Raw genomic sequence first — 13581 nt, 5'->3', positions numbered from 1 at the left:
CCCAGATAAGTTATGTTGATTTCATAATAAATTATGAAGATCTCTAATATCAGTTTCTGCTGTGACTTCTGAAGGAGAAGGTCTTCTGAAAGCTAGGTGGGTCAGAGGGAAATGACAAGGAAGAAGAGACACTGGGGCTGGCTTTATCTTAAAGTACCTCCACACTAGTTAGTTTACATCATGCTCCTGTTTAGCCAGACTTTAACCCCATTAATTCTGATATTGTAGCTATTATAGTTCTCACTATGCTAGGTAGCTATTATCCCTTCTTGGTTCTGGGTTCCACTCCAAAGCTCCCTCACAATAACTGAAAGGGAATGGCAATGCCTATAGAGAAAGATTGATCAGTTTGGGCTTAATTCCCAAAAGGCAGAGGACAAAACACTTGGAATCATTAACTTTCATATTCCCAAATGAGGGACTGGATCACAAAGGCAAGAATAGCCAAGAGGTTGACCATAAAATGTATTCTGAAACACTCAGTCTTATACCTACTTGAGGGTATGAAAGAAACCCAAGGAAGGCAGGGGATGGGGCTTCTCTGAAAGATGTGTTAGGGTGCTGTAATTGTGACTTAACTCCACCTCTCAAGGGGAAAGGTGAGGAAAGCATCGCTTTCACACCAATTCCTCTGAGACTGGCTTCAAGAAAACTACCTGGAGAACCTGACAAGACACCCTGTGGTGTTCATACCTGATTCACACCTGAAAGTACCTGCCAGAAAAGACCTCTAGCTGGAGCTGCCTATGACATCGTGGCAAGAACAGAGCAGCAGTAGAACAGCTATGCTTATGCTATTAGGCAGGGAAATGGGTGTGATTCCCATGGGCCAAGTGAATGCTACACAAGGTCGCTAGGCTGAAACCATCCTAAAGATAAAATCTCCAATAATGTTGCCTGGTGAGGACAAAAGGAACCAGTAAAAAGTGATATTTTATTATTTTATTTTATTTTATTTTTGCTTTTTAGGGCCACACCCACAGCATATGGAGGTTCCCAGGCTAGGGGTCCAATTGGAGCTACAGCTGCTGGCCTATGCCACAGCCACAGCAATGCCAGATCCGAGCTACCTCTGTGGCCTACACCAAAGCTCATGGCAACGCTGGATCTTTAACCCACTGAGCAAGGCCAGGGATCGAACCCACAACCTCATGGTTCCTAGTTGGATTTGTTTCTGCTGTGCCACAACAGGAACTCCAGAAAGTGATTTTAAAATATAACTCTGGGGGGAGAGGAGTTGAGTAAATTCAGAAGAGATCAGTCAGAAAGAATATTAACCATTCGGGAAACTGCAGAACACAAGGGACTCCAGAAGAGCCTTGAAAGAACACATAACTGTGCATATCATAAAGATGTTTACCTTGTTAACACTGCTATATTTATTCATTTTACTGTGTAGCAAAGTTATGCAAACTTGGTAGCTTTAAACAACGCATGTAATCTCACACTTCTGTAGGTTAGAAGTCTGGGTGTGGTATAGCTGGATTTTCTCTCTGCTCAGGGTTTCACAAGACTAAAATCATGGTGTTGGTTGGGACTCTGATATCATCTCAGGCAGGAAATCCTCTTCCAAATCCATGTGGCTATTGGGAGGATAGAGTCACTTATGAGTGTGGGCCTAAGGTAGCTGCCTTTTTGCAGGATGTCAGCTAGGACCTTGTCCAGAGCAACTAGTGGCTGCCTAGTATTTCTGTGACTCTTTCCACAGAGTGGCACCATTCTCTGTCAAGGCCAACAAGAAAAATTCTCATACTTCAAAACTTTCCAACTTCTTTTTTTTCCTTTTTCTTTTTACGGCCATACCTGCAGCATATGTAAGTTCCCAGGCCAGGGGTCGAATCAGAGCTGCAACTGGGGCCTACATCATAGCCACAGCAACACCATATCTAAGCCACATCTGTGATCTATGCTGCAGCCTGCAGCAGCACTGGATCCCTAACCCACTGAGTCAAACAAGTGTTTGAACCTGCATCCTTACAGAGATGACATCAGGTCCTTATTCCACTGAGCCACAGTGGGAACTCCTCCAACTTCTTTTTAATAGCACAAGTGAGGGGAAAAGAAACAAAGGTTTATGGAGCAAAATTTCTGTCTACTATTGAAATTGTTAGTATTAATCCAAACTAGATTTTTTAAGTTAATTGTAAACCCCCAAGTAATTAATAAATTATCTCAATAGTGCATAGCAAAATAAATGGGAATTAAATAAAAGGGAATAAGATAAAAAGGAATTAAGATGTACACCAAGCAATATCTATTTAACACAAAATAGGGCAGTAATGAAAGAACAAAGGAACAAAAAAGATACAACATTTAGAAAACAAATAGCAAAATGGCAGATGTAAGTCCTGCCTCATCAATTGTGACATTAAAGCAAATTTATTAAATACACCAATCAGATACTAGCAGAATGAATTTTTTTAAAATATCCAACTATATGTTGTTTACAAGAGACACACCTTAGATTTAAGGAAATAAAGAGACTGAAAGTAAAAGGATGAGAAAAGATATACCATGCAAACAGTAACCAAAAGAAAGTTGCAGCAGTTATACTAATAGCATACGAAGCATACTTTAAGGCAAAATTGCTACTAGAGACAGAACTTTTATAAGATAAGAGTTAATCCATCAAGAAGACTTAATAATTATAAACACAGACGCACCTAACAACAGAGCTCCAAATTACATAAAGAGAACAGTAACAGAATTGAAGGGAAAAATATTTAATTCAACAACAATAGTAGGAGACTTCAATATCTCACTTTCAATAATGGATAGAACCAGAAAGTGGATCAGCAAGGAAATATAAGATTTGAAGAACAAGAGTTCCCAGTGTGGTGCAGCGGAAATGAATCCAACTAGGTACCGTGAGATTGCAGGTTCGACCCTGGCCTCACTCAATGGGTTAAAGATCTGGCATTGCCATTAGCTGTGGTGTAGGTCACAGATGTGGCTTGGATCTGGATTGCTATGGCTCTGGCGTAGACTGGCTGCTGTAGCTCCAATTGGACTGCTAGCCTGGGAACCTCCATTTGCTGTGGGTACAGCCCTGAAAAGACAAAAAAAAAAAAAAAAAAGATTTGAAGAACAATGCAAACGAATGAGATTTCACAGTCATCTATGGCCCAGCCCACCTAACATCAGCAAAACAGATTCTTCTCAAGTTCATATGAAGTATTCTCCAGGTTAGGTCATACATATATTAGGCCAAAAAACATCCTCAATAAAAAGGACTGATACCATACAAAGTAGGCTCTCCAACCACAGGGGAATAATAGAAGGACACTTGGGAAAGAAACAGATATATAAAAATTAAACATATATATAAAAAATATAAAAAATAAAATAAAAATATAAACAACTCTATATAAATAATGAATCAATTAGAAGCAGCCAACAGCAGAATACTTGAAGGCAGAAGAACAAATAAGCAAAGTGGAGGACAGATTAGTGGAAATCACCGATGCAGAATAGAAATGAGAAAAAAGATTGAAAACAAAATGAAGAGAGTCTCAGGGAACTTTGGGACAACGTTAAATGCACCAACATGCATATTATAGGGGTGCCAGAAGGAGAAGAGAGAGAGCAAGGGACAGAAAAAATATTCGAAGAGATAATAGCTGAAAACTTCCTAACATGGGAAAGGAACCACTCACTCAAATCCAGGAAGTGCAACAAGTACCATGTAAAATAAACCCAAGGAGGAACACCCTGAGACACATATTAACCAAACTGACCAAAATTAAAGACAAAGAAAAAATACTGAAATCAGCTAGGGAAAAGAAATAAATAACACACAAGGGAACCCTAATAAGGTTATTGGCAGATTTTTCAGCAGAAACTCTGCAGGCCAGAAGGGAGTGGCAAGATATACTTAACGCGATGAAAGGAAAAAAACCTCCAACCAAGATTACTTTATCTAGCAAGGCTCTCATTCAGATTTGAAGGAGAAATCAAAAGCTTTACAGATAAGCAAAAGCTAATAGAATTCAGCAACACTAAACAAGCTTTATGACAAATACTAAAGGAACTTCTCTAGGAAGAAAAGAAAAGACAGCAACAGGAAACAAAAATTCCACACATGACAAGGCTCACCATATATAGTAAAGGTATATATACAGGCTAGGGCTCCGATTCGACCCCTAGCCTGGGAACATCCATATGCCATGGGAGCAGCCCAAGAAATGGCAAAAAGACACAAAAAAAAACGGATACAAGAATAAACAGAAAATCTAAATAGACCTATAACAAGAGAGTTGATAATAAAAACCAAAAAACTATATAGGAAAACCAAGGTCCAGATGGCTTCTCTGGTGAATTCAAAAGATGGTATTTCATTTTCTTATGGCTTTCACAGTTTTGTAATGAGATGAAAAGTTTGCTGCAATTCTTCTCAGTCATCTTCCTCACTCCCAGGGGCCCATAAGACCCATGTATATGCCTTTCCTTCTACCAAGGGTGAAGGGTTTTGCTTTGTGTCCTTTCCCCTCAACTTTAATTTTTTTAAACCAATGTTACATGTTCTCCCTCAAAGCACTGATAGTAGTTTCTTGCCCTTCCCACAGAGTTTTAAGGCTTTTTTTTTCATATAGGAAAAGGAATCTTCAAGGTTTTCTGTCTTTATCACACTAGCTACTATTTCCCTCATCACAGCCTACATCATGGATGAATTCTCAAGACTGTAATCTCCATACTCTTATCATTTTTGTGAGCAACTGGTAAGAAGAAGAATTTGACATTGGTGTGAATGTCCCTTTTGTCTGTGGCTCCCAGGAATTCTATATTTTCTTTCTAGCTTACATTTGCTATTAGCAATTCTTTACAGACTATCTGAATTCCTTTCACCAGTGTCTAATAGAAGTTGCTTTAGGTAAGCAAGTGTTCATCTTATCTTTCTTGGAGGTGCCTGTTTTATCTTAGATTTGAAAATAGGTGGTTGGCTTGCCCCCTCAGATTTCTGAAGAGTTCAAGAAAATTTGACTATTTGCAGCTCACTCCGCATTTTGGTGTGTGTCTGGGTGGTGTGAGAAGCTGCTCTTCAGTCTTTCTACATTGTAAGCAGAAGCCATCCTTTGCTCAATAATAATAAAAGCAATTTCTTTAAGAAATAGATTAAAATTTTCTGCTAGTTCTTGTGTCAATTTTGGTAAGTTGAACCTCTGAAGGAATTTTTCTATTTTATATAAGTTGCTGAATGTTTAGGCATATAGTTGTTAATAATATTTTCTGTTTTTTGTCCAGGAATGGCAGTCTTATGTGTGCAGTCTTTTGACCTCTACTCAGCCACATAAGATGGTTTCAGGCTTGGAATATTCCTTACCATGATATAAAAATCCCACACAGCCTGTACTGGACTTGTAACTTTATGTGGGAATATCTCGCCTTCTTTCAGGCCTCCAGAATGCTCTTATCTCTTTGCCTGAAGCATGTGCATCATATGGCACCTGGCCAACTGCACTACTGCATGTGTCCTCTGAGGGGAGGGTACAGGGTACAAGAAAGGTGGATGTAGTTCTACCCTGAGAGACCCACTGGCAATGGAGGAACCCATACTCACTGTTGAAACTGATCTAACACTGTCTCTTCTCTATAAAAATAAAGTTTTGTTCCATCAGTGTTTGACTGCGTTATGTTTCCCTTACAATTCTGACATAAAGATGCAATAAGCAGAGTGTTTAGTGTTCTCCCCAGGATTGGTAAGTAGTACACAGTACTCTACTCTCTTGGTAGCAATAACTGGTGCACAGTAATCTGCTCTGACAATTTTAATGTCTGTAGGGTCTGTAGTGATAACCCCTCTTTAATTCCTTCTACATACTCGGACCTAACTTGCCCTTATTTCTCCTTAAAGAGGTATATATATTTCTACTTTTCTAAAATAACATATGGACATGAATTTCTAAGTGATTCCTTTGCTGTATCCCATAAAATTTGACATATTCTTTTTTCTTTATATTCAATGTAAAATGTTTTCTAATTACCCTTATCATTTGTCCTTTGATGCATAGACAATCTAGAGTTATGTTACTTTATATTTGGAAATTTCCTAAATAGCTTATTATTATTACTTTGTAACTTAATCCTCTTGTGGTAAGAAACAAACTTTATTAAATTTAAATGTTTTAAGTATGTCAATAACTGTTTTATGGTCTATCATGTGACGCATTTTGATTATCATATGTGCTTTAAAAGAATGTGTATTTTGCAATTGTTTTATGTTATATTCTATAAATATCAATTTAGTCAACATGGTGATAGGGTTGTTTAGATCATGCACATCTATTGTTTTATCAACAGCTGAGACATTAATGTAAAACTTTTCTGATTGTGAAACTGTCTTTTTATCCCTTCCATTCATTTGGCATGTGAACATGTTAATAATTTGTATGGTTTTTTTTAATGAATTATTGCTATTTTCCCGAGCACCATTCCTGCTTAGTCTACCTAATCATTATTGTTTCCCTTAGTGAGAATTTTAGTCAGTTACTATTTTTACATAATTAATGATATTACTGGATTTTTATCAATTATTATTGGTATGTTCATTCTCTCTTATTTTATTCCTCTGCTCCCCCTTTCTTGTCTTTTTCAAATGATTTAAATGTGTTAAGAATTCCATTATAATTTATAATTTATGTATTCCCTCTATAGCTATCACTCTTTACATTACAATTAGTGTTTTCACTGGAGATGTCAACGTATACATGTGGAACTTTTTATACCTATTTAGAGTTGGTAGTCATCTGCTTTGTTTGAAATTTAGAAATCTTGTAACTGTACAGGTACTTGACTTATTTTTTTATCTTCCTGGGAATCCAATCACTTTTCTACTACAGCTTTTGATATTGTCCCACAGGTCCTTGAAAGCCTACTGTTTCCAAGCTTTTTATCTCTCTGATCTTCACATTGTATAGTTTTTATTGATTCACTGGCTCTTTATCCTGCTGTATTCACTATACTATCGAAACTATTCAGTTAATTTTTTCAGATACTGTATTTTTAAAGTTTCAGTATTTCTTTACATTTTTATTTTTCTGATATCATTTCCCATTTTAAAAATTTACTCCTAGTATATTTCCTTTACTGCTTGAAGCATATCACAATGGATGTATTAAAGTGCTCGTCTGATCATTTCAACATGTATGTCCTGAACACTGTAAATGATACGTTGAGGGAAATCTGCATAATGTTATGCTCTCTAAAGAATTTATTTTTTTTAAACAGGAAAGTAACTACTAAATTATCTTGTCTGTGATGAACAGCAACTGAAACCTCAGTTTCATTGTTTTTGTTTTTGTTTTTAACCTGAACTAGGCTGCTCTGAGTTGCTCCTGTGAAAATGTGGATCAGTGGTTAGCAAGAGTCATGGCAGAGTTCACCCATAGAACTTGGCTCCCCTTCTCTGGCTTTTCCCTTTCCAGTATTTTCCAGCAGCAATGACTAACTTTCTGATCCCATCATTGTGTCCTAAGTTTAGCGAGACGGTAGATTATTTTCGTATATTTATTTTTAGAGCTCTAACTTCTCCATGTCACATTGCAATCAGAGAACTCATTCTGTGCTGGCCCATTTTTCCAAGTTTTGACTTTTCTCTAAAACACACCTGTCTTTATTTCAATTTTCATACCCTTCAGGTAGGTTTTTTTTTTCCTCCAGAATTTCATTTCTTATCAATGGAAAGGATCATCTTTAAGTAGCTCACTACACTTTATTAGAAAAGTACCTCAATTTGATTTTTAATCTTTCAGATAACTCCCTACTCAAAACCTTTTAATGACTTTCCTTTGATTTTAGAATAAAATTCAAATTTCTTAGTAACATACAAATATACATGGTATTTGTTATCTAACACATATTTGCTGAATGAATGCCATTCCCATAAACTATAGTCATATTCAATATAACCTTATTATCCTTACTAATAATACTTTACATATGTAAAAACTTTGAACATTTAATAATATCTCTCACTAATTGCTTAACTATTAATGGATCCCTCTAAGTGGACAGCTCTCAGTTAATAAGGCAAATACATATTTTTGGGTACCTACTGTTACAAAGAACTGTTGAATGGAATGAATGGAGAGAAAAAGATGAAAAGGAAGTTATTTCCTTTACGGAGTTTAGAATATAAACGGGGAACAAAATTTTTCTTAGAACATAATTTTAAAAAATACTTAATATACCAAGTACCAATGAATAATGGCTGAGTGAATCTTATAAAAGAGTAAGTTGCATGTAAAATCTTAGATAAGAAGAAAAGACCATATGGAAGTTATATACCATATGGAAGTGGTGGTATTTGAAATGAGGCTTAGGAAAAACAGATGTCTAGACAGAAATGTAGAATAGAGTATTCCAGGCAGGAAGACAGAGTTATTTGCCTTTCTCTCTCATAACGTTTATTTAGGTAAAACCTGATCCATCAGCCCACACATTATTCAGTGGAGCATGGAAAATAGTTCATTCTTTATGAACATTACAAACCAAAATTGACTTCTCACTTTTTCAGAGCTGTAGAACTTGTTTCAATTAATTTCCCTTGATAAAAGTGCTAGCTTCCTGCTACTGCATCTCTGGAGTCATGAAAATCTTTTTCCTAATGTTTGCTGCCATCATTCTTCTTGCTCACATTTTCTCAGAAATCCTTTTGAATGTAAGGATGGCAGTCTGTTCAGGATCTGTCTTTTAATAAGAAAGCTCAGTTTAAAAAAAAAAAAAAACACTTTAGGAGTTCCTGTCGTGGCTCAGTGGTTAACAAATCCAGCTAGGAACCATGAGGTTGCGGGTTCGATCCATGGCCTTGCTCAGTGGGTTAAGGATCTGACATTGCCATGAGCTGTGATGTAGGTCACAGACGCGGCTCAGATCCCATGTTGCTGTGACTCTGGTGTAGGCCAGTGGCTACAGCTCCAATTCGACCCCTAGCTTAGGAACCTGCACATGCTGTGAGTGCGGCACTAGAAATGGCAAAAAGACAAAAAATAAAAATAAAAATAAAAATAAATACATTATTCAGTCCTATGTCCTAAAAACGTTCCAGAACAAACTAGTTAAGGAAATCTCTTCTTAAGCTAAGATACAAATCAATGAGACCACACTGATCCAGACCATCTCCAACCTGAAGCATATCTTTTAATTTCCCTAAAAGCTCTACAAAGGGGTTCAAACTTCTCTTTACATTTAGATCTCTTCTCTCATTCTGTAAACTTTGACCCAGCTGCAATGTAATGACAAAACAATTGTTTTAAAATAAAGAAAATGTCAGGGGCAGACTCCAAACACCTTGTTGCTTAGAGAAATAAAGCCTTTGTAGCCCAAATGAAACTAAACTTATGATAATAGGTTCTTACAAAGTCTAAGAAGTCTAAGTTTCATGTCTCACTGGTTGGTACAAATCTTCTAACTTTATATTATCTTGGATTTTCTTCCTGGCTCTTACATACTGATGGAAAATTTTATCATTTAAAACATTAATATCTTGATTAGTTTGCTTTTAAGTCCTTCAGTCCTTTGAAATGGGTTTTCTTTGCTTAATACAGCGAAGCCTCCATCCCTAATAAATGTTTATGTCCATTCCCTCCTCAACTATCCTTCATTTCTTCCACTATGAAGCCTTTCCTGATGGGGTTCTCCATGAATCACAAAGTATCCTGTCTATTTCTTTTTCATTGTTTCTGAATTTCTAGACTTACTTATTGCACAATCTCACCTCAGTAGGCTAGCTATCCAATAGCCACTGAATGTGTGTTTACCACCTATGAGAAAGTGTTTGGGAACTATAATAAGAGGAGGTAAAGTAGAGGTCAACATTAGAGCATGGTCTTTGCTCTTAATTTGCTTAGAGTTTGTTAGTCTATTGTTTCTGATTTGGTCAAAAATAGATTGCCCATAATAATAAACAGTCATTCAATAAATTTAAAGTGTATAAAGTGAATGGATGAAACAAGAAGATGTGCAAATAACTATGATACAAAACAATTCACATAAGTGCCATAAGGATGAAAAATAAAAGAGGAGCCATAAAAGTAGAAGTTTGGTTGTAACTGGGGAAAACAGGAAAGGCTTCCTGGGAAGTGGTTTTCTACATTGCACTTTTGAAAAGAGGCAGGACTAGAAATAAAGAATAGAGCTGAAAAATATTACCCTCATGTTTCAAGTTAAGTCAGTTACTTAACTTCTGCCCTCAGTCTCTTTCCCGAGGAGGTTGTGGGTGGGGGTTAGAAAATAGATCCAGTCTAAGAAAACAAATTTTAAGCTGTCCTCTCCACCCTCTTTCATCAGGACTCCAAATGATTCAAATCAATTGCAGAAGTAGATGCTTAAGAGCTCCTTGTCGGCAAAACTCACCTCAGATACATTTGACTTCAATAAGAAGCACAGTTTGGGTACCAAATTAGGACTACGACAACAATCATACAGAACCTCAACATAGGAAGTGAATTTAATGATTAATAAAAGACATGATGAACACTGACTATTATGCCAAAAATATTTGAGGCTGATCTCAATTCCAGGCCTCATAAGATGTATAAACTCTGTTTTATTTCCTATAAATGGAAATAATAATAGGGTTTCTTTAGAGATTAAGACACTTCTTAAATTAATTAGAGGCTAACTTGCTCTAATTTTAAAAACACTTAAGCCTAGAGTAACTGCAAAAAAAGAGAGTTTATTTCTTTCTCATGTAAAAGTCAAAATAGGTTGAGTAGGTTGGGTAGAAGGCTATTCTCCATCAGGTAAGTCATGCTGGGACTAGGGAGGAAGGTAAGCCTTGCCATCCTAAACAAGTGACCAAGTCATTAATTCTAAGAACCTCTAAGAGGAAGGGATTAAAAACAAGTAAAACCATGATTTAAAAGATTACACAGAAAAAAAAAAAAAGATTACACAGAAACACCTCATATCACTCCATTCCTATTTTACTGGTCCAAATTCATTTATGTGGCCACACAAAAACAAAAAGCCAGGAAATGCCATCTTTAGCTAAGGACCCACATGTCCAGATAAAACTCAGAGGTTCTATTACTAAAAGACTGAAGGGAAAAATGACTACTTAAACAGTTTAACTATCTCTCTTTATACTGGCAGCTTAAACAGTGCCAGGCTCTTGATGGAGTTAACTATTGTTATTGTTTCATTCTCATTGTTATTATTATATTATTATTGTTATCATTGTTATTGTTATTCTCTATCCCAATTCAGTATATGAACACCTTATATATAAACATGTCAACTGACTGCCCCAATGCCTGATAAATTTCAGTGATCCATAACTCACAATATCTCAAGTTCAACTTTGAACTATTTAAAATGTTTCCCTTTACATTGAGCAGAAATCTAAGTTGTTCTTACAATTTTTTTCCGTTGGTTAGTGCTACCTTGGGCATGAACAAGACTTCAACATGATAATGTCTGAGATATATGACAGGTAATATGCATGTCTTCTCCCCCCAGAGTTGTTCTTTCCAAGAATAAGCATTAAGTCTTTTGAAAATAACTGCCAGTTCTTTCAATCATTTCTGCAGAGAATACATATCACTATTTTTTCCTAATCATTCCTCTCTCAAAATATTTTACTCCCTTCAGCTTAGTGTCTTTGTTCTGAATGAACTTACATTGTTTTTGCCACCATAATGTTGCTGGCCAGAGCTAAAGGCATTATTCCATTGATGTTGTTTACAGAGCGGGCTAGTACCATGTTTCTTTTAATCTTTATACCAAAACTGTGAAACTCCACAACCATATGCCAATGTCACTGGCCTGCCTATAATGTAGATAGCACAATCTTTACCTTTTGTTATTTATCAGAGACTACTATTCTGGAAACATGAAAAATTTTTATTCATTGGAAAAGACTATTTATTGAAATTAGAAAGCATATGGCCTCCTGCCAGGAAGAAACATTCTATTTCTATATATCTGACAAAGATTATAGCAGAGGGAACTCCTTTTTGTTTTTTTCTAATTAAATATATATATACTGACCAGGGATCTGAGCTCAGACACAGCTATTTAGGTCCCATCTGCTTTTTCTGATATCCAGATTCACACTCTGAGTCTCCATGAAATTTGGAAACGGGGAATTCTAAATTGACCTGGGTGGCGAAATTTTGCCTTCCAGTAGTTAAGTACTGGATAACTGAAAACTAATTGCTTTCTTCACTTAGCCAGAGGAGGACTTCGAAGACAAATACTCTGTCACAGAATGGCTAGTCGCTGTGAAGTCAAATGCCTTTCCTTTGAAGATAAACTTTGGGGGCTGCAGAGCTGAACTAACACCATTTTGCTGCACAAAAAAAGAAGGAATAATTAAAAGCTAAGCAGCAGCTACACAAATGAAAGAGATGAAGATACTCTGGCTGCGATCTCAGTGCAGCAAACCTCTCTGGAACTTTTCTCCTTAACTTCCAAATTCTGTATTCTCCCAAGTTGTCAGTCCAGTTTCTGATGCTGTAGGAAATACCCTTTCTAAGCTAGGAGCTTTGTGGGTAGGAGTTGGGGGCTCTATGTCTTGTTTGCTGTGCATCCCCCGTTCCTGGTAGCAGGGCTATTAATTACTTCATTGATGGATAAAGTGAGTGAATTAATAAATAAAACAAGTAGAATATAAATAAAGGCTGGAGGGCAAGTCTGATGAACCGAGTTCTAAAGTTATAGTCCTGGCTTCAAAGAGATGTGTGACGTGGGGCCGTCTCTACCGAGATTCTGAGGAGACTCAACTATGTATTAAGTGGACCCCCTGCTGGACAATAGCTATACCTCCTCAGCAGTACCACTGTCACACTCCTTCCTCTCTCCTTTATAAGCAGGAACTATTTAGAATGTCTCCCTTTCCTTGTCTGATCTAGAGGACTGAGTTCCACAAAGAAACTGGATCATGTTCAAATTTATGCTGGCCACAGACTGAGTAACATCCTCACTCTGGCACTCGCAGTGGGAATTTATCAAATCCTGGCCTTTTCAAGCAGCAAGATCCCTAGAGATCATCTAACTCAACACCTTCATTACAGATGAGGTGGTCCAAACTCAAACCATATGGTTAGGAGCTTAGTTACATCTCTATTTGGACTCCTTTTTTGGTCTTATGCTCTCATGTCCACAGAAAACTGTGCTAGGTGAACAGAGAACAAGCCCAACCTTAAAGATGGAGCTTTTTTAGCAGCTTTTTTAGCAGTTAGATTGAATAAGAAGTTGAAGCCACCTGTGAAAAAAAAAAAAAAAAAGCAAATGCTTTCCGAAATCTCTCCAGTGATCCTGAGGTCCTTGCTCTTTTGGAGCAAACTGAGACTTGCCTTTGTCCCAATTTGTCTAAATCTGGAGCCCCAGCTTTCAAGCAGAACAAAATATATCTCATAAACCATTTTCACACTAGAAGCCTACTATCACATCTTTTTAGAACAGAAGAAGCAAAGTCCCTTTGGCTAGGCTCTAGAGAATTCCCTTACCTATTCACTTAAGCTTACTTCCTATAAAGATGCAAATAAGTGAGAACACAATAAAGCAAAATACAGTCTACGACCAGCATTCATCCTCTGGCTGTTTCTGAAATTCTGTACAATGTGCTCCATCCCTATTTCA

At 36.8% G+C, this 13581-nt stretch overlaps 2 protein-coding genes and 1 pseudogene across 4 annotated transcripts in view; 1 reads left to right on the top strand and 2 right to left on the bottom strand.

The window, feature by feature from the left end:
• LOC106504227 (beta-defensin 104A) overlaps positions 1-13581 on the bottom strand; it is a 46911-nt gene that overhangs the window by 21783 nt on the left and 11547 nt on the right. The window lies entirely within an intron of this gene.
• The window catches only part of LOC404703 (prepro-beta-defensin 3), a 103187-nt gene that overhangs the window by 81210 nt on the left and 8396 nt on the right, over positions 1-13581 (bottom strand). The gene's annotated exons all lie outside the window — the stretch shown is intronic.
• LOC146395840 (beta-defensin 107A-like) lies at positions 8579-12323 on the top strand (annotated as a pseudogene).

Source organism: Sus scrofa, chromosome 15, assembly GCF_054392235.1.
Source record: "Sus scrofa isolate SSC_HxYL_T2T_F1_AM1 chromosome 15, Sscrofa_HxYL_maternal_Yorkshire_Landrace_v2.0, whole genome shotgun sequence".
NCBI lineage: Eukaryota > Metazoa > Chordata > Mammalia > Artiodactyla > Suidae > Sus > Sus scrofa.
This window is presented reverse-complemented; position numbering and strand designations above follow the sequence as displayed.